The sequence below is a fragment of the Panulirus ornatus genome, chromosome 4 (assembly GCF_036320965.1).
Source record: "Panulirus ornatus isolate Po-2019 chromosome 4, ASM3632096v1, whole genome shotgun sequence".
NCBI classification, from domain to species: domain Eukaryota; kingdom Metazoa; phylum Arthropoda; class Malacostraca; order Decapoda; family Palinuridae; genus Panulirus; species Panulirus ornatus.
Window position 1 is genome coordinate 1,731,421 of NC_092227.1, and position 26,923 is coordinate 1,758,343.

Consider the following 26,923-nt stretch of genomic DNA (forward strand, 5'->3'; position numbering starts at 1 on the left):
TCACGTGGCATATGCCTCGTTCATTTTTTGTCAGATGTTTGGGAAACCTTTCGTAGTTCCAGAGGATTTCGGATAACAATTATTACCATCATATATAACCATCGTGATTACAGCAACCGCACTCAGAACAGCAAGTAGGAGCAGTACGTAGAACTTGACGCAACAGACGTTCTGAGAACAGTATGTTAGAGTCCCTTTCTGTACTCGGTCAAGTAAATCTGTAAATCCAAGATATTAAATTAAACTTGATATTTACTGGATACGCAAGTGTTGTTAAAAGCCCACCACTCTTGAAATTGATATAGTCTTTAGGATGAACCAGAATTCAGGTTTTTTAGACTGGTTTTCAAAGGAAAAGTAAGAAGAAAAAAAAAAATCGGTGAAATCATAATTTATCATCAAACGACACTTCACTGGGAGATGATATTCTTAAAGTCATTTACGGTCTAGGTAAAACTGTCCTGTGGCCAGGGGCGGGTTTGGTGTCGGAGGCTCGCCTGGGAAAAAAATACAGAAAGCCCTTGAGCGCGCACGTTAAGACCATAAACATGAAGGGTGTGATTGGGGGGATTTCCTTTCCATATCTATTTCCCCCAGAAAAGAAAAGTAATACATTTCAAAGCTATTTCCTGACCATTTCTTGATTTTGGAAATGATTTATTCTTTGATGGAGTCTGGCTGGATTTTGTCTGGTTCAATCAATGTGCCTTACAGACTACCGTTCCATCTTGGTGTCCCGAAGGGCCTAGTCCATCCCAGCTTCCAACCGCAGTCCTGTGGTGGTGGTGGTGGTGGCAAAGATCACATCTGTGGTGGTGGTGGTGGCAAAGATCACATCTGTGGTGGTGGTGGTGGCAAAGATCACATCTGTGATGGTGGTGGTGGCAAAGATCACATCTGTGGTGGTGGTGGTGGCAAAGATCACATCTGTGGTGGTGGTGGTGGCAAAGATCACATCTGTGGTGGTGGTGGTGGCAAAGATCACATCTGTGGTGGTGGTGGTGGCAAAGATCACATCTGTGGTGGTGGTGGTGGTAAAGGTCAACGTCCATTTGAGTAGCGAAGATCACTCAGGAAGCAGCTAAGGTGAATACAGAGCTACGCTGTTTTCCGCTGAGCTCAAATGTAATCAGGTGTTGTTGACATCATCGCCTTATTAAACCCTCGCGCACTCAACCTTGAAACTGTTACCCTAATCTATGCGTAGTGTTATCCCATCTATGCGCGGTGTTATCCCATCTATGCGCAGTGGTAACACCATCTATGCACATTGTTATCCCCATCTATGCGCACCTTCCTCAGTTCGTGCCACCCTCTACATGCGCTATATGACCTTCCTAAACTCTCTCTCTCTCTCTCTCTCTCTCTCTCTCTCTCTCTCTCTCTCTCTCTCTCTCTCTCTCTCTCTCTCTCTCTCGTGTCGTGGTCTTCCTCCTACCCTCCCTCAATATCTATACATACAACACCTCACCTCTCGATCACCTCACATCACTTCCTCTCCCGTCACCACCACCACTACCACCACCACCTCTTCCACCCCCTCCTGCTCCTCCACCCCCACCCCTCCACCACCATCCCCTCTCCTCCCACTGGGTCTTCAACAATTCATCTACACAATTCTTACCACAGTTCCCCCCTACTTCCCCCAGTGTTCCCCCTGTACAACAACGAAGGTCGTGAACACACCACCTCACCAAGTGGACCAGTGTGTTTCCCACATCACTATTCCTCCCCCCAACTCAACCCTCCTGCCCTCCCACCCACCTCTTCCCTTATCCTCCTCCTCCTTCTTCTCTCCATTTCTCTCCACCCCCCCACCTACTCTCCCTCCCTCCAATGACGTCACATTTGCGTCATCAGGCGAAGGGAGTTTCCTGGTGGCCTTTGGAAATCATTGTGCCCGGCTCCAGCGGCTGCCGCCATGTTCCCCCTCCCAAGGTATGTGTGTGGCTGGATTACCTCTGGTGTTGCTTGTGGCTACTGTGTGTACTGCTGCTTGTGTGTCTGTGTAGTGTGTGTCTGTGTGTAGTGTGTGTCTGTGTCTGTGTGTCTGTGTGCGTGTAGAGGGTGTGTTGGTCGCTCCCTGTCGAAGATTGTTTGTGGTTAGTGCGCCCCAGTGTGTGAATGTGTGTGTGTGTGTGTGTGTGTGTGTATGTGTGTGTGGTTATCTAAGCTTAATAATGCTTCTTGATCCTTACTCGTTTGTGGTTGTCTAAGCCATTGTTTGTGCTTTGCCACATTGCTTTTATAGGTTTGGTTTGTCGATGGTTCGTGAGATTACTTTTTTGTTTCTTTTTATTTCATTGATTTGTGCTTAGTGTCGTTGTATTTTGTTATTTCCGGTAGTTGACGTCTCACATTCTTAGTTAATAGTTGTTTGTCGTAATGTTTGTGGCTTATTAATATGTTTGTTTATGAGATAACTGAGTGGTAGTTTGTGGCGTTACTTGTGTGTGTGGTTGCCAGCGGCGTTATTTGTTGTCAGTTTTAAACGCTGGTGATGTAAGACTGCACGTAGCGCTGCTCGTGTCTCGCCTCTGACGTTGTTTGTGCATGATTGTTTGTAGATTTCCCAGTGGTCAGTTTGTGACTTTTGTGGTTCGTGTGTGAGATTTTGTTTGCTTGTGGTTGTTTGTTTGATCTTTGCAGTTATATTCATAAAGGTTATGTGTTTGTATGTGGGTTTCCTTCCTGTCTGTGTTGCATGTGTGTGGTTGTTTGAAACATTGTTGTTTGTTGGTAACGAGTTTTGTGCAAGGTTGTTTGTTGCGGTGTTTGTGGCCCTTCTGTTACATAGAATAATTTTCATAGTATTGCTCAGGGTTAGTCTGGGACGTTGTTTGTTGTCATAGCTGTATGTAGTGTTGTTTGTGGTCAGTTTACAGTGTTGCATGGGTGTATGTTGCCTTAAGCATTGCTTGTAGTGGTTAGTTTGTAGCGCTGTTTGTGTGTGGTTCTCTCAGACATTGTTGTTTGATTGTCTTAAGTGTTACATGTGATTTTAATGTGGTCTTGCTTGTGTGCTTTTGCCTTTAGAATTATTTGAGGTTATTTTCCTAACGTTCTGTGTTCTAGAGAGTTTGTGGTATTGTTTGTGGTGTTGTTGATGGTTAGTTTGTGAAGTCTTTTGTAAGATTGTTTGTGACTTTCACTAAGACGAGTTTTTTTATTCGTAATTGGCTTGTCATTTTGTTTGTGATATTGTTTGTAGGTATTCTGTATCGCTTGTAATATTGTTTGTAGGTATTCTGTATCACTTGTGTGGTTGTTTGTGGTACTGCTTGCTGTGGCTGCGTCACGTTAGCTGTTTGTGGTTTTGGAAACATAGCTATGGTCGCTTGTTAGGTGTCTTGTTTAAGGTGATTTGTACTATTGTTTGAATGTGCTTTGTGACGATATTCATTAATCTTTTTCTTAGAATTGCTTATCGTCAGCTTGTGACATGAACTGCATTGTAGTTATCTGAGGCATTGTTTGTGGTTAGTGTGTGGTGTTGATTGTATCTGGTTGTCGCAGCTTTGTTTGTAGGTAGTTCTGAATTTTGTTTATGTGGCTTTGTTTGTGGTTGATCATCATCCCTTTCTTGTTTGTTGTTGTTTGTGGCATTGGTTGGGTGTAGCAATTTTGTAAGTATTTTTTTTTTTAGTTTTTGATTGTTTGTGTTTGGTTTGTGACGTTGCTTGCGTATGGTTGCTTGTGGTGCTACTTGAGGTTCAGTTTATGTATCTAACTGTGCTTTTCTGCTTGTGAAAGTGCTTGTAGTTGGCTCGTGACAGCACGTGTGCGTAGTTGTCTGAAGTGACTCTGCTTGCATGTAATTCTGTGGTCATTACCTGTTGTTATGTTGTTCTTTGTGTGGTTTGTTTGGATTTTACTAACAATTGTCTTGGTTTCCCTTTGCCTACTCGTCGTTTGTGGCATATCATGTGTGTGTGTGTGTGTGTGTGTGTGTGTGTGTGTGTGTAGATGTAGTTTCTTTATGGCTTTGTTTGTTTGAGGATATTTCATTTGTGACTTTTCTTTTGTGGAAATATTCATATGTGTTTGTTTGAGGGTATTGTTAATAATTGTTTTGTGGCAGTTTATGTATTGTCTGTCCAAGGCATTACATGTGTTGGCTGTGTTTGTCAAAGTACGTGTTTTATATAGTTTCGTGAACACCTTACAGCTTAAGGCCAAAATTGAAGTCTTTGATTGTATAGAATATATTACATATCACAGAACATGCTTAACGTCTCTCTCTCTCTCTCTCTCTCTCTCTCTCTCTCTCTCTCTCTCTCTCTCTCTCTCTCTCTCTCTCTCTAAACAACATGAAGGAAGATACACGTTAAGACAGGTCGGTATGAGTAACATCAGGATGAAAAGACATATATGAAAAATATAATTACAGAAAATGAAAAAAATCTATATATCAATAAAAATGAGTGAAGATTTATGGAATGGTGAATTCAGAATAATTTGTGCCAAACCCGATACATCATTCATGATATCATGAGGAATTTTATAATGTGTAATGGTTCAAATTATGAAAGAAGGAGTTATCAAGTGGCATACCTCACGAGAAGTGTCATATGTTATCAAAAGATAATGAAAATATGTATCTGTTTATCTATTATAATAACAAACGTTCAAGATTACATCGAACACCATGTGGTTTTTTGCCTGGGTCAGTTTGTTTGTGACTAGGTTGTGTGTGGTGTTATTTGTGTGCGGTTGTTTAAAGTCGTTATTTCAAATAGGTTCGCTTGTGACACTATCTATATGTGTTCTTCTTTGTGGCACTGATTTTATGTGATTCCATTAAAGGCATTATATTTTTGTGTTTGGCTTACGTTGCCAAATGTTTGTGGTCGTTTGATTTGCGTGTATTGCTATATTGTTTGAGATAGTGCTTGTGTGTGTGCGTGTGTGTGCGTGTGTGTGTGTGTGTGTGTAGGTGTGTGTGTGTGTGTTTACATAAGCTGTGTATGCTTGCCTGGAAGTATTGTTTGTTCAGAGGCAAGAATTTTATGTGTTTGTTTAGAATATTTGTTTGTATTCTTTGTGGCATTTGTTTGTGGCTGTATGGAGCATATTTTTTCCGCCTAAATTTCAGTCTGGACAGATGGGATAGTCTGAGAGGATCTAGAAGGTTGTATGTCGATAGGTTAGTGGATAGTTTTCGACCTGGAACGATGGATGATGCTGGAATCGTCTGGAATTGCGAATGATTTACTATTATGGATAGATGAAGGTTCCTGGAAAGGTATACCAGGCCGGGATATTGTACTCTGGGAAGCAGTGGATGGTAATTATAGATGCTGGGATGTTTTGCATGCTAGGGCACTTAGCGACTCTGGGATCATACGCTGGGATAATGGCACTGGGATACTTCAAAGTCTAGGGTCTTTTTACCAGGCTGGAATAGTCTTTAGTCTTGTGGGATCAACAGGGACGTTGGAACAGTCTTAAATGCTTGGATAGTCAAGGAGGGTCTGAGGGTCTGGGATACTTGGGTAGCCAGGGAAGCTGGGATAGCCAAGGATGCATAGATAGTCAGTAAGGGTGGGATAGTGTGAGACACTTGGACAGTCAGGTAGAGACGGTGGGATGGTCTGCTGGGATGAGACGAGAAAATCTTGGACTGGAGGGAGAGATTTTCAGTTCCTGTTGATCACATCAAAGTTATAACTTCGTTGTGTGTCGGGGGGCGTCTTCCCCCCACACAACTCCCCACCTCCCCAACCGTATACATCTGCTCCCTGCTCCCACTTTGTTTTTGTCCCCTTCTCTAACATGGAACAGCCTGTTTATTGCATTATTTCATTCCATTTATCGCACTGCATACCTAAGGTCTTAGAACATCTAATAAAAGAATAAATCGATTTCGGTCTAAAGGTATTTGATATTGAAATTATTCTGTTTCGTTTCGAAATAATTGAGCAGTGGGCCTTACATACGTATGTATATATATATATATATATATATATATATATATATATATATATATATATATATATATATATATATTCTCATGGAGCTCTCCTTAGTTTGCTATAGCTCAAAATATCTCAACAATGAATGGGGTTAATCGTACAATAATATATCGAGAAGATTATCACAACTTGAGGTGTTAAGATGGTGGGTTCTGATCCAGTGTGACTGGATGGCGAGTGCAAAGTAGAGTGGCTTTTATGATCAGTAGAGCGGAAACCTTAGAAAAGAGAGGTTGAGAGGCAACTTGATGCAAGTTCCCAATATCCGCAAAGGCTTCGGCACTCCTTATTTGAAGTGTTACAAGATACTAGGTCAGTCTGATTTTACCTACATTTACGGATACAATTTCGTGTGAAACCGATTTACCTAAAACGAGGAAGAGTACTTCTTCGTCAACTGGAGTGTCAATATAAAGAACGATTTAGGAAGAACGTGTGTTCGGAGCAACACCATAGACACGTTTCAAATTTACCCACAAGTCCACTGACAATATTTGCTCATTCGTGGCCAAAAAACGTAACAAATATTTCTTCTTAATTATCAGTTTGCTTTCCTGCTTCCTCCACAGCACGGTCTGTGTTTCTGGTCTTTTCTACAAGTAAACAGATCTGCAAAAGGACCCATTGGTCTTTTGGTGTCTGCGTTATTGTTATATTCCTTCGTGCATATGCTTTCCTCTCCCTTCCATTTAGAACACAAATATTTTCCACGATCGCTTCTCTCATCCCATCAGAGTAAGACTGGAGGTATCGTACCCTTAGCTGTAGATAAACACACACACACACACACACACACACACACACACACACACACACACACACACACACACACAAAATAATCTTTGTCTTCATGCGAAGCTTCACACACGTCGGCCTCCACCGTTTCAGTACCTCTCTCCTACCAGTCCATCTGTCTAATCATCTAATCCTGAAACATTCAAGATTCAGGGATTTTCTTTATCTTGTTCGCGTTTTTTTTCTTCGTATCTTCTTCAAGTGTTATCTCTTCCATGTTCTGCTGTTCTTATTGAAAAATCTGTCTTCCCTTGCTGTTCTCAGCGAGACTTGGGGCACTGGATCCTGTGGTCCTATACAATATAGAGTGCCAGAGTAAGGGGTCTATACTGCAAGGCTACTGCTGAAGCCATCATTACTACACCCCACTGACCCAGTTTAGGGCACATAGCATTTTCCTGTCGTTGCAACTTCTTTCATAGACAGACACAAACCCTCCCACCATCTACCATCACTAGTACAAGTCTGATGCGTTCATCGTATACATTACAAATCTCTGTTCCAAACTCGGACCATCAAATTGCGTTTCTCAAATTGTGTTTCTTTAAGAATTTCACCGCCCTTATAAAATCTCTTTCTTATTCGCATCCTCATAACATCGTGGTTCCTTTCTTTATCACACTGTTAAACCTCACTATCCACGGCCATAAACCCACGCATTTCCTTCTCACTTTTCCCCAAATGGGACATTATCACTTCGGAACTGCTGTAAGTAGTTGTGATATCTAGTGATCCTTGTACCTCTAACTCTGCTGTGATCAGAGACATGCTGGTACGAGGATTTCTCCTGAACGTGTCCTAAAGGCTTATATAACCCCATGTCTCACTCCCACCATGCTGGTCCACACGTTCTCATCTGATCTCCTTTTATCTAAATCCCACACTGACACCACTCTCCCCCTAGCTTATGTCGCTGCCTCTTGCTCTTCCGTAGTAATTGTAAATTCTTCTGTCTTAGATAATTAATACATTTATTTCATCAAATGTTTTCTTTGAATTGTATATTGTCATATGTATTCACCTAATATTCCTTAAATGTAATTATCAACTTATCGTTTGAAGGGACGAAATTTCATACACAAGTAGCCACCATCAGATGATCTTTCACGCTAAATCCTTCCTCTTACGTCCTCCCTGGTCACCGTGTCCCATGAAGACCGGAAAATGTAAATATAATTCATCATTAAGCTTCGGCCTTGACTGATATCCTCCACTGTGTCCTCAGAAGTCTATTTCTTCCCTGTTCACTTACCATTCAGCTGTATGTATATATCACTTGGGGTTTCAATTCTCCCTCGTGTGTACTTGTGTCATGTAATCCTTTATTCCCAATCTTACGGTCTCTGCTGACACACACACGCACTCATGTCTCAGTTTTATATCTTCCTCCATTTTTCTTCTGATCATCATCAATTCATCATAATTTCCAATATTTTCCCTCAGCGTACTCGGTTTCAGACCATTTGAAAAACCATGATTTTGTCGTTGTTTTCCTCAACTTTCTTCCTACCTAACATTTCCACATCATCTCTCCCATTCATGAAGTATTTCCGGCAACTTCTCTGCTGTTGTAGGATTTCCAAATAACCACGTAACCACCCATAACCCACTTGGGTCCTCGCAAGAGAAGATGTTAAGTATCAGTTGACCTTCAAAACAAAATGAGTAAGTGATGAGGATACCTCTCGTCTTCAGACACTACCAATGTGAATCAGTCTAGCGAAGAAGTACGAAGTACGAAGAAGAATTTATAATTCTCAGCAGAATCCATCTCCCGAGGGATTCATTTATATCAATTATATAAACGGAGATGAGAGTTACGAAACTTATATCAAAATATGTTTGATCAAACAACATGTAAATGCTTGATCATGCAGAAGTAAAAATAAGGTTCAGTTAATATGATGTGTAATTATGGTACAGATTAATTGTGGCATAATTAATTTGTATGCAGTTTTATTCACTGTAATTGCAGATGAGAATCACAAATTTTTTTTTCGTATATCCACGCATGCGTTGTCTGTGTGTCTGTCTGTGTGTCTGTCTGTCTGTCGGTGTACTTGCTCTGCAGATCTCGACCTTCAACATTCACGACCATTTCCTCTTTCTCCTTAGGTATGGCTGATGTTCTGGACCAGAGAGGAGGAACATAGTGTGCGACACAGACCGCCACACACACAGTCGAACAAGGTACTGGTCCTGTTGTTTCCTTTTGATTAGGTCGTCAGGACGGGGGTAGTGAGGCAGGTCTGTCAAGGGTTGGAAGAGCGATGAGAAACATTAGACAAGTGTCGTGCGTAAAGATGCAAGGGGTTGGGTGTACTGAAGTGTGTTCGGGGTTAAGTGAATACACGAGACTTATAGCTAGTGCGTTCTAAAGGCAGAATAATGCTGGTCACCGTGAGGACTTATATATGAGTCTTATATCAGGCATCGTTACGCCAATAAGGGTTGCATTTCTTCTTCAGGGTACCATAAGCCTTGCATTGGTATGGAAGATGGGTCATAATGTTTCATATATTCACGATAGTTTAGAAAATGGAAGAAGTTCGGCATAATGCCGGTGATTCTAGCTGCCTATAGTTCTTCATTCAGGGCATTATACCTGACCAGATTAGCTTCGTGTGCGACTTAGAGAAATTATAATCATACTGATGGAGGCTTATGGCACCTCCCTTGACGGAACCCATAAGCCTTGCGCTAGCGGTCTAACAACCTTCCTGATGCACCCGACAAACTGCTCCACATCTACGTGTGTCCCTGACATCCGTAATGCAGTAATGAAGTAGGATCCGCCATCCTACACAGCGAGGTGTTGAGAATCAAACACCTTATCCAGAGAGTCGAGTCTCTTGTAGGAGTCAGTGGATAGCATTTCTCCTCGAGGCAGACGCAGGCCAGCAGCTGGGGATGGAGGTCTTGCGTCCCATATCATCCACAGTGGCAGGGATGTCTCGTATACGACTGAGTGAAGGTAGTAAGGCCATTTACATCTCGGGCGTTTACCAAAGTTGGGGAAAGGAGTTTACGCCTGGGAAAGTGGCAGTGGAAGAGGTTTACATAGCAGAATGGATGCGAGAGTGGGAGGTTATCACTATACATATGGGAAGTGGAAGACTTTCACCTCAGGCGGTAGAAGCAAAAGTATTTGAGTGAGAAGAGTATGTGGAGGAGGAGGGGAGTTTGTAATAGTCTGACCATAATGTTATCGTGTTGAGAGACGAATATACTGTACGGAAAACGAGGTCATAATGGCTGGTGGTCAGGCTAAACAGATTCCATTTGAGTCTTGTTATCAGGGGAGGTTAAAGACATTCAGGTATTATAACGTTACATGTAGATGACGGGATGAGTGCTGTTTCATCATTTGTGTGCAGATAAATAAAACCAGTTTCACACTTTAGTATACGTACTGGCGAGCGATACAAGGACATCTTCCAGGCTGATGTTGAATTACAAGGTTGAGAGTCATGTCTAGTCATAGGGTCAAATGTCAGGTCATTGGTCATGGTGGGTCACAGAGTTTAAGTCATGTTGGGTCACAGAGTCGAAGGTCAGGGTCGCAGGCTTGAAGTTCCTGCCGGGGTCACAGAGTCATAGGTCATGTAGAATCGTAGGGTTAGAGGTCATGCTGAACCACTTTAGTAAAGCTCATTCCGGGTCATGGGGGTCAAAGGCCATATAAGGTCACAGGTTCAAAGTTCACCTCGGGTAAGGGTGGTCAGAGGTCATAAGGCATACTTACCTTGATCCAAAACATGCAAAAAGTTTAGACATTTATAAGCGACAATTGAATTAGTTGGGCAAATGTTTTAATGAGTTTGGTCTGAATATGACGTGAGCAGAATGGGCATAGTTTGTGTTACCACGTGTACGGGGAGGCTAATGGGTGCGGATACCACGTGGACAGGTGTATACCACGTGTGCGGGGAGGCTAATGGGTGCGGATACCACGTGCATAGGTGTATACCACGTGTACATGGAGGCTAATGCGTTTGGGTACCACGTGGACGGGTGTGTACCACGTGTATAGGCAGGGAGATGGTTCGAGTACCACGTGGATGGGTGTGTACCACGTGTATGGGCAGGGTTCGTGTACCACATGGACGGGTGTGTACCATATGTATGGACAGGGCTCGTGTACCACGTGGACGGGTGTGTACCATGTATATGGGCAGGGTTCGTGTACCAGATGTACAGGTGTGTACCATATGTATGGGCAGGGTTCGTGTACCACGTGAACGGGTGTGTACCACGTGTATGGGCAGGGTTCGTGTACCACGTGTATGGGCAGGCTTCGGGTGTATATGGCGAGCAAGTTATCTCCTGCAGCTCAGAATGTCACGTGGTTTCTGACGTTTAAAACCCGTTACATAAACTAGTACATGAGAATATATCGATCAATATACGTCACAGAGTTTATAGTATTTCTATATAGGAAAAGTTAATATGAGTACATTTAGGTGGTTCCTATAAAGACTGCTACTATATCAGATATATATTTCTATATATCACTATGTTCTGGTTATTTATATACAAACATATATGGATAATGATATATGATATACCACCAATTTTTTGTGAACTATGAGCAGCTGAAGAAGAAACGTTGGTCGTATACGATTACGACGTGCGCCCCCCCTCCCCCCTCAGGTGTAAGATATATGGTCAGGGTGGCTGAAGCGTTCATCACCGTGCATCATCATACGACATGACATGACGTACGTCATATTACAACTGAGAACTGACCTCGAATGTCAAACTTAACCAGGGTCTGGACGCGCACGCGCACACGAGCGTGGACTTCCTGGGCAGTAGAAGTTCTTCATTCTGTACTTCGTAAAGATGTCAGGGATGCGCAGTGAATGACTTTATTCTTTGTTCTTCATTCCTGGCTAATGATATCAAAGGATAACATTTTCTCTTTCATTTTTTCTCTTCTCTTGTTCCTCTTTGCTTGACCCTCTCTTGTCAGGCGTGTGTTCTACATGTTTATTCATGTGAACATCTATCACCACTTTTTGATCTGTTAACATTTGTACTGATGGTCCTGCAGCAAGAATTTCACTCGTTCTCCGACTCTTGTTTTGTTTGCTTCATATTTCCTGATACACTTCCAGGTCATCATCTAACTTGGCTTTTCCCACTGCAATCATCATCTGGGCAGCAAACAATGCTTGTATGTCAACCTGTTTGTCTTTCAGCACTTTATCAAGTCTCTCTCTCTCTCTCTCTCTCTCTCTCTCTCTCTCTCTCTCTCTCTCTCTCTCTCTCTCTCTCTCTCTCTCTCTCTCTCTCTCTCTGAATTGTACTTTAGCTGTTCTGTTCAGCCCCTCAACTTCTTTCTCCTCTGAATTCATTTTCGTTTGTTGTTTTCAATCAGTTTTAATTTGATTTGATCTAATTCTCAATTCTTTAATTCATTCTTGTTTTCTGTGCTTGATTCTTCTGTCCATCTTTCTTCTTACGTGCTTCTCTCGTCATGAGTCTATAATGCAACCGTCATACTCAAACACATACTTTGTTAAAACGTCGGTGTCTTCCGGTTTGCAGTGGTGTGGGTTGTGACACGTGACTACGTCCTATTGTGACACCGTTAACTGTTACATCACTAAGTGGAATCTTAGTAACATCCACAACATTCTATGACACTTCCTCCTGCATCCACGTTGCCTGAAGTAGGATAAAGAGCAGTTTTAACCAGTTTTTGTAACAAAGAATATTTTTCTCTGCTCTTTGTTTGGAGTAGATTTAAATATTTTCCTCAGATGATTGTCAGTTCCTTTGTGGTCAACATTCATGTCATCAGAAACTGAAATGACGAAACCAACTTAAGGGCGGTACTTCCTCTCATCTATAACCCTGCCACATATAATTTCTGGTTTAAGATTACGTGTCATCTCCTGGCTCTCGCTGACAGACTCACTTTGATCCCTGTTTTTGCTCGAGGGATTCATACAACCTGACTCAGGAAGTAAGTAGACTGGTGTACAAAGGAAGTTTCCTTCACCATGCGCTCTACTGACGGAGCCAAAGAAGTTTTCTTGCACATCAACTTCTTTCCTGTGTAAAATTGGCTTTCATATCTTATGGGTCCTTCCTAACTGGACCACCAAGTATCACACGTACTTTTCATCATCTGGTAACAGTTCTTCGCATCATCATGGTCGCTAGGTAGATAGAGGTTGTTCTGAGTCCAATATTTTGTTGTTTGCGGCATCGTTACATTTGCTTTTGAGAGGGTAGGAGGCCACGAAGGTGAGGCAAGTGGAGTCAAGGTGATGTTACTAGGCTCATTTCTACTCTCTCCTCAAATTGATTTCCAACTTCATAGATTTATTCAACAACTTGGTGACAATTTTTTTCATGATATTGGGATGGAGAACACGAATCAGAGGGGCATCTGTCTAGAAAACCAACGAGGAACTCCTAAAACAAAGAGAAATGCTGTCCAAGAATAAGGCTTTTCCAGAAGACTTTCAGGAGGATGACTTACGGGAGCTTTCTGAATCCTCCTGAAGTTGACGCTTTTTAGGTCAGATTTTTCCTGTTTTCCAAACTCGTTTGTGAGTGCTGCAGTGGCTGCTCATTGATCGTTTACCCTGGTGATAGATGAATCAGGAAGAAGCCAGTCAACCTCTGTGTGTCTCTGAAAACGTATCAGCCCTAACATCAAAGTCTAGCTCGGTAGCCCCAGAAATTTCCTCACCTGGAAGCCAGCACCGTACTGGAATAACTGATACACTTCTATGCACAATTGATATACGTTATTTCCACATCTACCAAGGTCTTTAGCAAATCTAGTGTCGTGCTTCAGTGGTACGTAGCTTAGTAACAATTTATCCTTTATGGTATGTTAAATACTTCTTGTTAACTTTAGAACCATACATTCTACAAGCAGCAGTTTGTTCTTGTGGTATTTAGCCTTGATTAAAGGCATTAAGAATAGTTTCACCTACTTTTGCACCTATATCGATATATATATATATATATATATATATATATATATATATATATATATATATATATATATATGTATATATATATATATATAGTTACGTAAATGTAGACCATACATCATTATGTAGAGATAATCTCATAATGCATTATGAGGGTCATTAGTTTATTTGCTCGACCTTACTAAGTCGGTTCAAAATGCAAAGAAAAACAAAAAATTTTCTCAGGCTGAAAATTCATGTGTAAGTTCCCTTTTGAAGTGTGGATTTGATCCTTCAGTCGGTAAATAAGAAACTTTGGTCCTACTTAATTCCAAGTCTTCAGTTAACCTAAGTTTTACGTCTTCAAGTTACCTTTGAATTTGAGAACATTCCAGAGAAAGTCATTTCCAATCCACCACAGGATTGGACATTAGAACTTAGAATCTTACCCACCCAGACACCCTGCTGCTTCCATTACACCATTACCATAAGTGTTCAGTTTAACGTTATACATGTTTGAGGCTCCAGTGGAGGATGTACTGCTGCTGGGAGGGGCTACAGTGTCTTGTCTTGAGAATACTTCCTTTGCTTCTGTCTTGTTTGTTGTTATAAATGATATAAGATGTTCACCAACTTTTCCCTTACCGTGCTATGACTCCAGGTCCTGACCTGCTGGACTGTTCCCATTCATCATCATCATCACAAAGTTGTACGTTGTGCACGAAAATCTCTCTCTCTCTCTCTCTCTCTCTCTCTCTCTCTCTCTCTCTCTCTCTCTCTCTCTCTCTCTCTCTCTCTCTCTCTCTCTCTCTCTCTCTCTCTCTCTCTCTCTCTCTCTCTCTCTCTCTCTCTCTCTCTATCTCTCTCTCTCTCTCTCTCTCTCTCTCTCTCTCTCTCTCTCTCTCTCTCTCTCTCTCTCTCTCTCTCTCTCTCTCTCCTGCAGTAATCTCTGGGCGTCTGTTCTTTGCAGTCAGTTGCTAAAAGCAACGTCTGTCGATCATTGAATGTGAAGCATTAATCATGTACCAGGAAAGAGGAATATTCCAACGTTGCGACTGCAAGACGATGTAATTTCTCTCAACCAGTGATAAGTACGACATTGCCCACGTCATTAACCTGTTGGTTAGTTGGTCAGTTACTTGGTTATTGAAGTTTAGGCTTGTCAAATGTCATGATCATAAAGGTCATCACCGTTAAGTTATAGCAACGAGATGAAAAAATCTTGACCACCTTCGTCAAGTGATAAAGATAACTGTACGACCATACAAACTTTAACATCATGTATGGTCCTTCCTTAATACCTTTATCTTAATTATCTTCGTAGTAGATTTACTGCAGTATCCAAAACCAGTCACACTGAATACATTTGCCTAAATGATTTCTAACGCTTTGTATTCTAGAAACTTTCAAAAATAGTTAAGTTTTTCATCAATGCACATTGAAATGTTTTGAAATATACCTCCGATTATATACAAAATACAGAACACATACACATTACAGTTGTTGATACAAAGCTGTAATAGTAATAAACAGTCTTATCATAAGACAAGAATAATTCTATTGTCATCACAAGCTTTAAATGTTCCACAGCTTAAATAAAGACGAAGATATTACGTTGTGTGGCATGCAGCCACTGCACGTACAGCTTGCCCACAGCGTGGGTTGTTAAAGTACATAGCTGTATAGGTTGTATATATATGCGTATGTGGAGTGGAATATCTACTTCAAATACACATTAGAAGTAGATCATCGTATGGTTTAATCCCTTATGAAAGGATTATAACAGGTTCTTCTCTACACGTTTGGTATATCATACGAATGAATACTGAGAAGTACAGGAATCTATATGAATATGAAACAGTATATATATATATATATATATATATATATATATATATATATATATATATATATATATATATATATATATATACAGTCAGCTGAGAAGTTTTGAAAACGTTGAATTTGGAGGAAGGTTTTGCCCGGGTGTGCTGGTATGACTGGTCATGTTGGCAAGGAATAAAAGTGATGTGAACCGAGTGACCTCTGACCTTACACGGGAATCGGCGAAGTTGGTATCGACTGGCGATCCAGGCGAGCATGTCTGGCAGGAGGGGTATCATCCAGCCTGCATACTTACCATTAACATTCCCTCCACCCAACATCGATTTTTCATCTCTTTTTTTGTTGTTGTTGTAATGTCTGTGCCATAAAGAAGGGGAGTAAAGAAAACGGAGCATAAAGAAAATGGAGCACACATGGGAAGAGGAACAATGGGAGGCAAGAAGGTGAGGTATGGTGTGGGGAGAGGAGGAGGAGGGGAGGGATATGGTGTGGGGAGAAGAGAAGGGGTGGAATATGGTGTGAGGAGAAGAGGAGGGGAGGTGTATGGTGCGGGGAGAGGCAGGTGGCTGAAGCATTGTGTGGGGAGGAACACGAGTGCTGAGGGATAGTTTTGGGAGAGGACAGGAAGTGTTGAACTATGAGGTGGGGAGAGACAAGGTTCTAAGGCATTGTATGGGGAGAGGTAAGGGTGTGAGTGGTCGTTGGTAGGGGGTGGTAGGGGAAGGGTCACTATGTACGACTGCAGGTAGTTTAAGGCAGAGGTGAAGTGGTCGTACTCAGGGAGATAATGGAAATAAAAAGGCGTTATAAATGGGGCCGTAACTAATGGTTTAAAGGGGAGCAATGGAAGTAGGGAAGGGTCACAGGTAGCGAGCGCCGGGCTGGCCCCTGTCCTGAGTGACCTTTAACCTTTGGCGCTGCCTTGACCTTTGCCCGTAATGGTGGTCGTGCTTCACGCTACCCACCACCTGCAGCAGTAGCGTCACAAGCATGCGTGTTGCGTCACACCAGCCAGAAGCAGTAGCACCAAGCATCACACTACCCAGTGGCAGAAGCAGTGGTGTCACCAGTAAGGTGAAGCGTCACGTCAGGCAGCAGCAGCGTCACAAGCCTGTTGTTGCGTCACACAATCTTGCCTCACGCGAACGTGGTACAATAGATTATCTATCTGTTGTTATGTCTTATGTGTTTCAAAGCAAACCTTCATATGGGGAAACTTTTTGTTTCTTGGGGCGTTTAACCTCGTAATCTCTTGGGAGATTAAGTTTGTAATCACTGGTTTGTTTGAGCTTATATTCTCTGAGGGTGCTTAAAGTTTTAATGTCTGGGGGTGTCTAAGCTTGCAGTCTCTAGGGATGTTTAAGCTCACAATCTGTGAAGAAGCTTAATCTTATATTTTCTGGGGATGTTTAAGCTTGTACTCAATGATATTTCTTGATCTGTACTCTCAGAAATGTTCAGTCATATTCTCTGTGGGGGTTCAAGCTATTACTCTCCGGGGTATATGACCTTGAACTCCAAGAAGCATCGAAGCTGAGTTCATTTAAGCTTATACTTTTTATGAAATGTTTGGGTAGGTAAGCTTCACTTAAGCTGGAGATCTAAAGCATCTTCTCTGCATAGTATTAAAATTTTAGAATCTTAAGTAATGGGTCAGTTAAGCTTGGCCTACATTCAGTTATTTACGCCTGTATTCTTTAAGACGTGGAAGCTCGTGCTGTTTGTGGTAGCAGAACCTGTGTTCCCTGGGAAGAATTTGATCTTGTGCCTCCTGATACTAAGCTTATTCCTCTAGGCTTAATTACCTTGTGATATGGAAGCTTATGCTCCCAAGAGTATCTATTTGTTTGCCGGTATCCGATATGAAATAGGTAATAGTACGGCCCAGAGAAGTTCGTGTGGGGTGCAAAGGAAAAAGTTTGAATGTATTGAGAGGATGTATATATCGTGGGGAGGATATCAGGCTCCTCTGGTGTCTGCAGGCCCAATTATTGAAAATGGAAAAGCTTGCAGGGAGGAGAGAATGAAAATGGAGGGAAAATCTGCAATATTTCGCAGTATGTGAGAGAAGGAGAAATCACAGTGGTCAGTCCCCGTGTAGCTGGTCTCCATACAAAAATCTGCAGGAAGAAGCGGCCAGATCTAGGTTGTCGGAGCTGGGACACATGCAGACGGCCCAGAAAAACAGTGGCCTATGTAACACCTGTGGAACAGAAAGCTAGAAGCAACATCACAGCGGACACAAGGACGTGGTGGAGGAGAGGTGAAAGTGGGGGAACTGGTGAGGCGGAAGAATTGTGTTTCCACTCTGGTTTACACGAAGGTGGGAGAAGAGCCACACGAGATAAGTGGACAGTGCCTCGGACAGATGCAGATTAGACCCCTGTAGATATGGATCACCTGCTCGTAAGAAAAAAAGACCTACTGATGATTCGGGACAAGAGAATGAAAATACAAACGTTTAAGTCTGAGAGAGTTAACGAGAGATTCGAAGACGTTGGAGACGGTAGAACTGAGATCGGAATTTAGAAGGATCAAGACTAAAGTTAGAAGGATCAAGACTAAAGTTAGAAGGATAAAGACTAAGGTTAGAAGGATCAAGACTAAAGTTAGAAGGATCAGGAGTATGTTCACTCCTCGGAAGAGCTGAATCAAGGCATGCCGTCCAAGAAGGAAGGAAGGAAGTTACAGGATTTAAGACGGAGGCCAAATGGGCGAACAAGGGATGGAGTTAGCTGGGAGGAACACTACCTCAAGAAGCGTGGAGATATGCCATCCGGCTTTGCCTGCCCTGATCTTGATGACAACTCTGAAAACCTTTTGTGAGTTTATTTCATTAGTCATCGATCTCATACTGCATATGTGTGTATATGTGTGTGTGTGTGTGTGTGTGTGTGTGTGTGTGTGTGTGTGTGTGTGTGTGTGTTTGTGTGTGTGTGTGTGTGTATATATGTGTGTTTGTGTGTGTGTGTGTGTGTGTGTGTGTGTGTGTGTGTGTGTGTGTGTATGTGTGTGTGTGTGTGTGTGTGTGTGTGTGTGTGTGTGTGTGTGTGTGTGTGTGTGTGTGTGTGTGTGTGTTTGAAGTGATTACCGTCAGCTAAATATCTAAAGAAACACGTCAATTATGCAGGACAAAAGTCATTGGTAGCACATTACAGTCACGGGACATTAGTAATTAAATGAAGACCCAGCGTTGCCTGTCCCTGATGACGTAGGTGAGGCCTAGAATAATTGACTCTAGTTAAAAATATATTATTTTTTTAATACATCCAATTAGTAGATATGATTGTACGTGATCAAGGAATATATAGAACACTGGTTACCAGTGAAATGACATTCATTTCCTCTGTATTCAGTTCCTTCTGCGTTAATAAGAAAACTATGAAAATTAAACAATTTTGTTTTAAACATTTTTTTAGATGGTTCAAATCCATTTCAGAGAGAAAGTAAGAATGGGAAAATTTTGGCAAGACAAGTTATTGAGTGGTTGGCTGTTTGACTTTATGATACTATACCCGAGGTTTGTCTGGCTAAATGACAGATATTTTAACAACACAAGATAACAAGGAAAATAATGAATGTAAGTACCATGAGAGAGAGAGAGAGAGAGAGAGAGAGAGAGAGAGAGAGAGAGAGAGAGAGAGAGAGAGAGAGAGAGAGAGAGAGAGAGAGAGAGAACTAAACAAGGGATGCGTGAAAGTCTACGGACTCTGCGTGCCGTATTTCACTATCTCTTTCCCCCCCCCTCCCTCACAGTGCGTGAACTTCTTTCATTTCTTAACAACCTGCCACGTCTACCATGCCTACTATTATGTTAAGTATGTCCCTGCCACCCCACACCATAATATCCTTACCATATCTTCCTTACCTACCATCATATCTTCCGTGTTTCTCCTGTGCCATGTTTTTCTTCGTCCCTTCTAGATATTTTATTTTCCCAATCAAGTCTAGCTTTCCCTTTCTCTCCCACTCCACCGACATACAATCTCTTCATTTCATATATAAAATGCTTGACAACACGTATCTCACACACACACACACACACACACACTGCTGTTCGTAGATCTATATCTTTATTCCTACGGTGAACACCACCTACTCGTCTTGCCTCTTGGCAAAATCTCTCTCTCTCTCTCTCTCTCTCTCTCTCTCTCTCTCTCTCTCTCTCTCTCTCTCTCTCTCTCTCTCTCTCTCTCTCTCTCTCTCTCTCTCTGCAGACAAAAAGTACCCAAGCTGAATCATTAGCCCACTACAATTGCGTCTGCGAATCTACAATGCAGAAAAAAAGAATGGTAACTGTTTCCCTCGATTTTGCCAGGCCAATGTGGCAAGGACGCTTCAGGATATTACGAGATGTAACAAAATAAAACATTACGGACAAAATAGGAATATGGATCAAGGAGTTACAAACAGAAAACTGAGGATGAGAAGCAGATGGAGGCACGTACGATGAAGAATATGTTCCATGGATGTTGAACGGCATTTTCCTGAACCTCAACGACAGAATGATACAAAAGTATAGGAAGATGTTTCCCGATGTCACCTGAGTGAGCTAGATGATCAGATCGGATGAAGACCAAAAATCAGATGCAAATTACTTAAATATAATTTACAAAAGGATAGACAAGAACCCGATGAAATTCAGCGAAGAGAAATTTGACGAAATAAATCGTGGAGTGATTAACATGACATGACTGACACTACATGAAGTTCCAGCAGTGAGAGAGAGATGCAACGTGAAGCGACCGTCAAGCATTTATTAGGATCCACTGTGACTGAAACGCTAGAACTCAAACATCGACGAACTCTCTAACCTCCCATGTCCTTCTCGACAATATTGATCTGACATATTTGAAAAAAAAAAAGGTTTTTCTGTTCTTCCAAAATTCATAAATACTTTCCCTCGTCTCCTCTTTATCCCTTTCATTAATGTTTCTTTATATCAATCAAGACTCAACAGTGATGTGAACTTTTGACCGAGGCTGGAGCCTCCAACGTAAAAGACATATATATATATATATATATATATATATATATATATATATATATATATATATATATATATATATATATATATATATATGTAATGTGTGGTTCGATGCTGAGAGCTTCCGCCACAAGAGGCAGAAAGCATGTGAGGTAAACGTTGACTGTATAGATAAGATGCTAAATTAAGTTGTGATATGTTGTTTGTTAAACGACTAATGAGACCGATGTAAGAAATAGTTAGAGCGAATATCGAAACGTTTCACAAATCGATATAACAAGACATGATCTGTCAGAAGAAGCAGAAGGAATTGAAATTCTGTAACCTATAAAGATCAAGGTAAGAAAAAAGAAATACATGAGAATCTACACATGGCAGCAAGTTGAGGGCATCAGGACCAATATGCTCAGTCTTGCACCTCAGCAGAGAAGAAACATGTAAATTAATTCTTCAATAATCAACGAATTTTTCTTTCATATTTGCCATCTCCCGCCTCAGGGAGGTAGCGCCAAGGACACATGATCGAGTCCCTGGGGATAAATCCTTGCTTGACTGCTCCCTCTTTTCCCTCTTTTGAAAAGTAATAATACAGGAAGGGAAGGATTTCCAGTCTCCTGTTCTTACTCATTTTAGTCGCCTTCTACAGACCTATATACCATTATACATCCGATTTACTGAATGAGTTTGAAGACGATATATATTGAATGTAACCTATAGGATGTGTGTGTGTGTGTGTGTGTGTGTGTGTGTGGCTGTAGTGGATGGTGTGGCACCTACGAAGAGATAGTGAGGCTGAGGCGTCTGGAGGCTGACTCATCCTATGGAAGTGGGAGACTTGAAGATTGTCGTTGTATTGTGGCTGTACATAATGTGGCTGTACCTTGGCCTTGACAGCATATGATGTGGTTGTATCTGGCTCAGGATTGGGTACCGTCGTGCTCAAGGGTCGCACCCTCCTGCTCAAGGGTTGTACAGTCGTGCCCCAGAGTCGTTCTCAAGGGTCGTCTTTTCGTGCTCAAGGGGTCATTTTTCTCTAATGTTTATTCAGAGATTGACAAATGTCAATAAATATTAACTCACATGTTATCAATATTGCATTTCCTCTGTTATCTTAGAGATAAGCGTGTAGGTGTCACTTTGTACTTACTGCGTTCATGACTGAGTGTATGCTTGTACTTACTGTGTCGGCGACTGTCTGAGTGTATTCTGATACTGACGGTGTTCGTGACAGTCTTATTTTGAAGTCATTTCTTGGATCACGTCTCCGTCTTGAACAGATTCTGTTTATTCACGATGTGTGCGAAATTTTAATCATATCTTTTTCCCCAGGTAGCGTCATGATGGAGATGTCTTTTAAGGAGATTAATCATTACATATTAATTTATTCTAAGGAAACATGATTAATGATGGACTGACGATTCTGGTTAAGACATTCCTTTGTGTCTCTCCGCAGTTCTGATGAGACACAAAAGTTGCATGAACCACAGCTGTTGTGTTATGCATTGCATACAGTGTTCTCATGTTTTTATGTAAAAACAGAAAGAAAAAACTCTAAATCAGGAAAACGACGTAATAATCGTTATCCTCTGGTCATCTGTTGGTAAGTATTACCCCTGGCCGTCTGTTGATGGCTGTTACCTCAGGTCATCTCTGGTAACTGCTACCTGTGGGTCACTACAGGTCGTCTCTGGTAACTGCTACCAGTGGGTCGTCTTGTCCATGAGTGTAACCTCTGGTCGCCTGTTGGTGAGAGTTATTCCTGGTCGTCACTGTTTACCTAACGGTTACCCTGTCTCTTCCCTGTGACTGTTGCTCCCAGTCGTCCCTGTAACACAGCCTCGTAGAGCATGGGGAGGTGGCAGTGGATGTCTGGGAGACAAAGATGGTAAGGAGATGGTCTGCTTGTATGGTTTCTCAGGTCTTTAACTCTAAACATATACCAGTTAAGATCTGGTGTCACAGCAGACGCTTCCACACAGTGAGTTTTCACATCACTACGTCAACGTTCGTTTAAAATCACACCAAAAAATGATTACGTCCAAAGGGAATTCCTTCAGCCCTGAAGTGTCCACCTTCCACACACAAGGATAGTCATATGTTGGATATTACACATCTGTACGATATCCACATCGACGACTTACACCGTACCCTTTGCCAGTCTTCCAGACGTATGATGTATACCTTTCCCATCTATGTAATGTACTTTCGCATCCTCAGCATCCCCATCCGCAACAATACACAGATAATCTGCTATGTTATTCCATCCAGAATGCATGAAAAGGGCTACTTTAACGTGATATTTCCCCAGCTGGTAGCCTCTGGCATTTCAACCTCGCTCAGATGCACATGTTGCCGTTTGTCGGTCATGTTTTTTTGCGTGGCAGTTGTTATGTAAAAGTTTCGTTTATGAATTATGAAATTCTGACTATCGTAATTACAGTGAAATAGAGCATGATCTCTGGCATGATGCCTCATGCTAGGCAACACAAATATTGTTTTCCGTGTATTACAGTGTAAATATCCTATGTGTCAATTATTCATCATACTGATATTTGGTGATGATCTTTTGTTTCCCATCCACCCCCTTTTTCCAGATTATTACGTTTTTATGTTCATAAAGTTTTCAGTTCCTTCCTTGAAATAGAAGAGGAACTATTCTATTCCCCTTGGCGTTCGCTTGCACGTCCACTCCTTGGTGAAGTACCATTCTATTTCCCTCGACGTTCGCTTGCACCTCCACTCCTTGCTAGTTTTGCGTCCGAGTTTATTTTTTTTCAGCCACGTAACTACAGGATCGCTCCAGCGTTCCCCCTGCATTTGGTGCCTCAGACGCGAGCTTTGTGGTTGGAGATGACCTTTGATCTCCTTACGTTCCCTATAGGTACAGAATCAAGATTTTCCGGCATCTCGCTACCATTTTCAAAATAAGGCGGTGGATGTTGCTAGTTAGTGAGATGGTAAATAATGGAGACGATGCTACTGTTGAGTAATGATGGAGAGTACAAGTGGCGACCTGGGAGACTAGTCGTGTACCTGGTAACTGGCGCAAGACACAAGTAGTTCCTGTAAAGAAAGAAGCGATGGACATTGTTGAAGAGCAGTGCAACTAATTGTAATCGATTACTGAAACACTTGTAGGTAAAGAAAGATAATTGTTTAGGAGGGGATTACATTATTCATACCGTCTAATTACACTCAAGAGGGGAAAATAGAAAACTCTGAATTAAAAAAAGAAGACTATTCGCGTAATATTTCTGGATTAAAAAATGGCATATGATTGAGTGAATAGAAAATTACTTGGAAAGTTTTGACTTTCTTGTGTGTACACAAGACTGATGAATTTTGTTCAGCGCTCTCTCTCCTCATCTCTCTCTCTCTCTCTCTCTCTCATCCTCCTCTCTCTGCAGACAAAAAGTACCCAACTAAATCATTACCCTCACAAAATTTGCGCCCTGCGAATCTCCCCAAGGGCAAAAAAAAAAGAATGGTAACTTTTTCCCCTCGTTTTTGCCCCCCCAAATTTGGGCAAGGCCCGCTTCAGGATTTTAAAGAGATGTAACAAAAAAAAACTTTACGGAAAAATATGGGAATATAAAACAAGGAGTTACAAACAAAAAACTGAGGATGAAAAAGCAGATGGAGGCACGTACAAATGAAAAAAATTTTTCCATGGATTTTTAACCCGGAAATTTTCCTGAACCTCAACGACAGAATGATACAAAAAAAAGGGAAAAAGGGTTTTCCCTAGGCCCACCTGAGTGAGCTGTTTATCAGATCGGATGAAGACCAAAAATCAGATGCAAATTACTTAAATATAATTTACAAAAGGATAGACAAGAACCCGATGAAATTCAGCGAAGAGAAATTTGACGAAATAAATCGTGGAGTGATTAACATGACATGACTGACACTACATGAAGTTCCAGCAGTGAGAGAGAGATGCAACGTGAAGCGACCGTCAAGCATTTATTAGGATCCACTGTGACTGAAACGCTAGAACTCAAACATCGACGAACTCTCTAACCTCCCATGTCCTTCTCGACAATATTGATCTGACATATTTGAAAAAAAAAAAGGTTTTTCTGTTCTTCCAAAATTCATAAATACTTTCCCTCGTCTCCTCTTTATCCCTTTCATTAATGTTTCTTTATATCAATCAAGACTCAACAGTGATGTGAACTTTTGACCGAGGCTGGAGCCTCCAACGTAAAAGACATATATATATATATATATATATATATATATATATATATATATATATATATATATATATATATATATATATATATATATGTAATGTGTGGTTCGATGCTGAGAGCTTCCGCCACAAGAGGCAGAAAGCATGTGAGGTAAACGTTGACTGTATAGATAAGATGCTAAATTAAGTTGTGATATGTTGTTTGTTAAACGACTAATGAGACCGATGTAAGAAATAGTTAGAGCGAATATCGAAACGTTTCACAAATCGATATAACAAGACATGATCTGTCAGAAGAAGCAGAAGGAATTGAAATTCTGTAACCTATAAAGATCAAGGTAAGAAAAAAGAAATACATGAGAATCTACACATGGCAGCAAGTTGAGGGCATCAGGACCAATATGCTCAGTCTTGCACCTCAGCAGAGAAGAAACATGTAAATCAATTCTTCAATAATCAACGAATTTTTCTTTCATATTTGCCATCTCCCGCCTCAGGGAGGTAGCGCCAAGGACACATGATCGAGTCCCTGGGGATAAATCCTTGCTTGACTGCTCCCTCTTTTCCCTCTTTTGAAAAGTAATAATACAGGAAGGGAAGGATTTCCAGTCTCCTGTTCTTACTCATTTTAGTCGCCTTCTACAGACCTATATACCATTATACATCCGATTTACTGAATGAGTTTGAAGACGATATATATTGAATGTAACCTATAGGATGTGTGTGTGTGTGTGTGTGTGTGTGTGTGTGTGTGTGTGTGACTGTGTGGCTGTAGTGGATGGTGTGGCACCTACGAAGAGATAGTGAGGCTGAGGCGTCTGGTGGCTGACTCATCCTATGGAAGTGGGAGACTTGAAGATTGTCGTTGTATTGTGGCTGTACATAATGTGGCTGTACCTTGGCCTTGACAGCATATGATGTGGTTGTATCTGGCTCAGGATTGGGTACCGTCGTGCTCAAGGGTCGCACCCTCCTGCTCAAGGGTTGTACAGTCGTGCCCCAGAGTCGTTCTCAAGGGTCGTCTTTTCGTGCTCAAGGAGTCATTTTTCTCTAATGTTTATTCAGAGATTGACAAATGTCAATAAATATTAACTCACATGATATCAATATTGCATTTCCTCTGTTATCTTAGAGATAAGCGTGTAGGTGTCACTTTGTACTTAATGCGTTCATGACTGAGTGTATGCTTGTACTTACCGTGTCGGCGACTGTCTGAGTGTATTCTGATACTGACGGTGTTCGTGACAGTCTTATTTTGAAGTCATTTCTTGGATCACGTCTCCGTCTTGAACAGATTCTGTTTATTCACGATGTGTGCGAAATTTTAATCATATCTTTTTCCCCAGGTAGCGTCATGATGGAGATGTCTTTTAAGGAGATTAATCATTACATATTAATTTATTCTAAGGAAACATGATTAATGATGGACTGACGATTCTGGTTAAGACATTCCTTTGTGTCTCTCCGCAGTTCTGATGAGACACAAAAGTTGCATGAACCACAGCTGTTGTGTTATGCATTGCATACAGTGTTCTCATGTTTTTATGTAAAAACAGAAAGAAAAAACTCTAAATCAGGAAAACGACGTAATAATCGTTATCCTCTGGTCATCTGTTGATGGCTGTTACCTCAGGTCGTCTCTGGTAACTGCTACCAGTGGGTCACTACAGGTCGTCTCTGGTAACTGCTACCAGTGGGTCGTCTTGTCCATGAGTGTAACCTCTGGTCGCCTGTTGGTGAGAGTTATTCCTGGTCGTCACTGTTTACCTAACCGGTTACCCTGTCTCTTCCCTGTGACTGTTGCTCCCAGTCGTCCCTGTAACACAGCCTCGTAGAGCATGGGGAGGTGGCAGTGGATGTCTGGGAGACAAAGATGGTAAGGAGATGGTCTGCTTGTATGGTTTCTCAGGTCTTTAACTCTAAACATATACCAGTTAAGATCTGGTGTCACAGCAGACGCTTCCACACAGTGAGTTTTCACATCGCTACGTCAACGTTCGTTTAAAATCACACAAAAAAATGATTACGTCCAAAGGGAATTCCTTCAGCCCTGAAGTGTCCACCTTCCACCCACAAGGATAGTCATATGTTGGATATTACACATCTGTACGATATCCACATCGACGACTTACACCGTACCCTTTGCCAGTCTTCCAGACGTATGATGTATACCTTTCCCATCTAT

The 26,923-nt window shown here is 41.6% G+C and overlaps 1 protein-coding gene and 1 long non-coding RNA gene across 2 annotated transcripts in view; both read left to right on the top strand.

The window, feature by feature from the left end:
* The window catches only part of LOC139764396 (uncharacterized), a 30,302-nt gene extending 21,338 nt beyond the window's left edge, over positions 1–8,964 (top strand). The window contains exon 3 of the long non-coding RNA XR_011716366.1: positions 8,886–8,964. This is a non-coding gene — a long non-coding RNA (uncharacterized lncRNA). The remainder of the gene's footprint in view (positions 1–8,885) is intronic.
* LOC139765046 (uncharacterized) overlaps positions 1–26,923 on the top strand; it is a 479,849-nt gene that overhangs the window by 74,821 nt on the left and 378,105 nt on the right. The window lies entirely within an intron of this gene.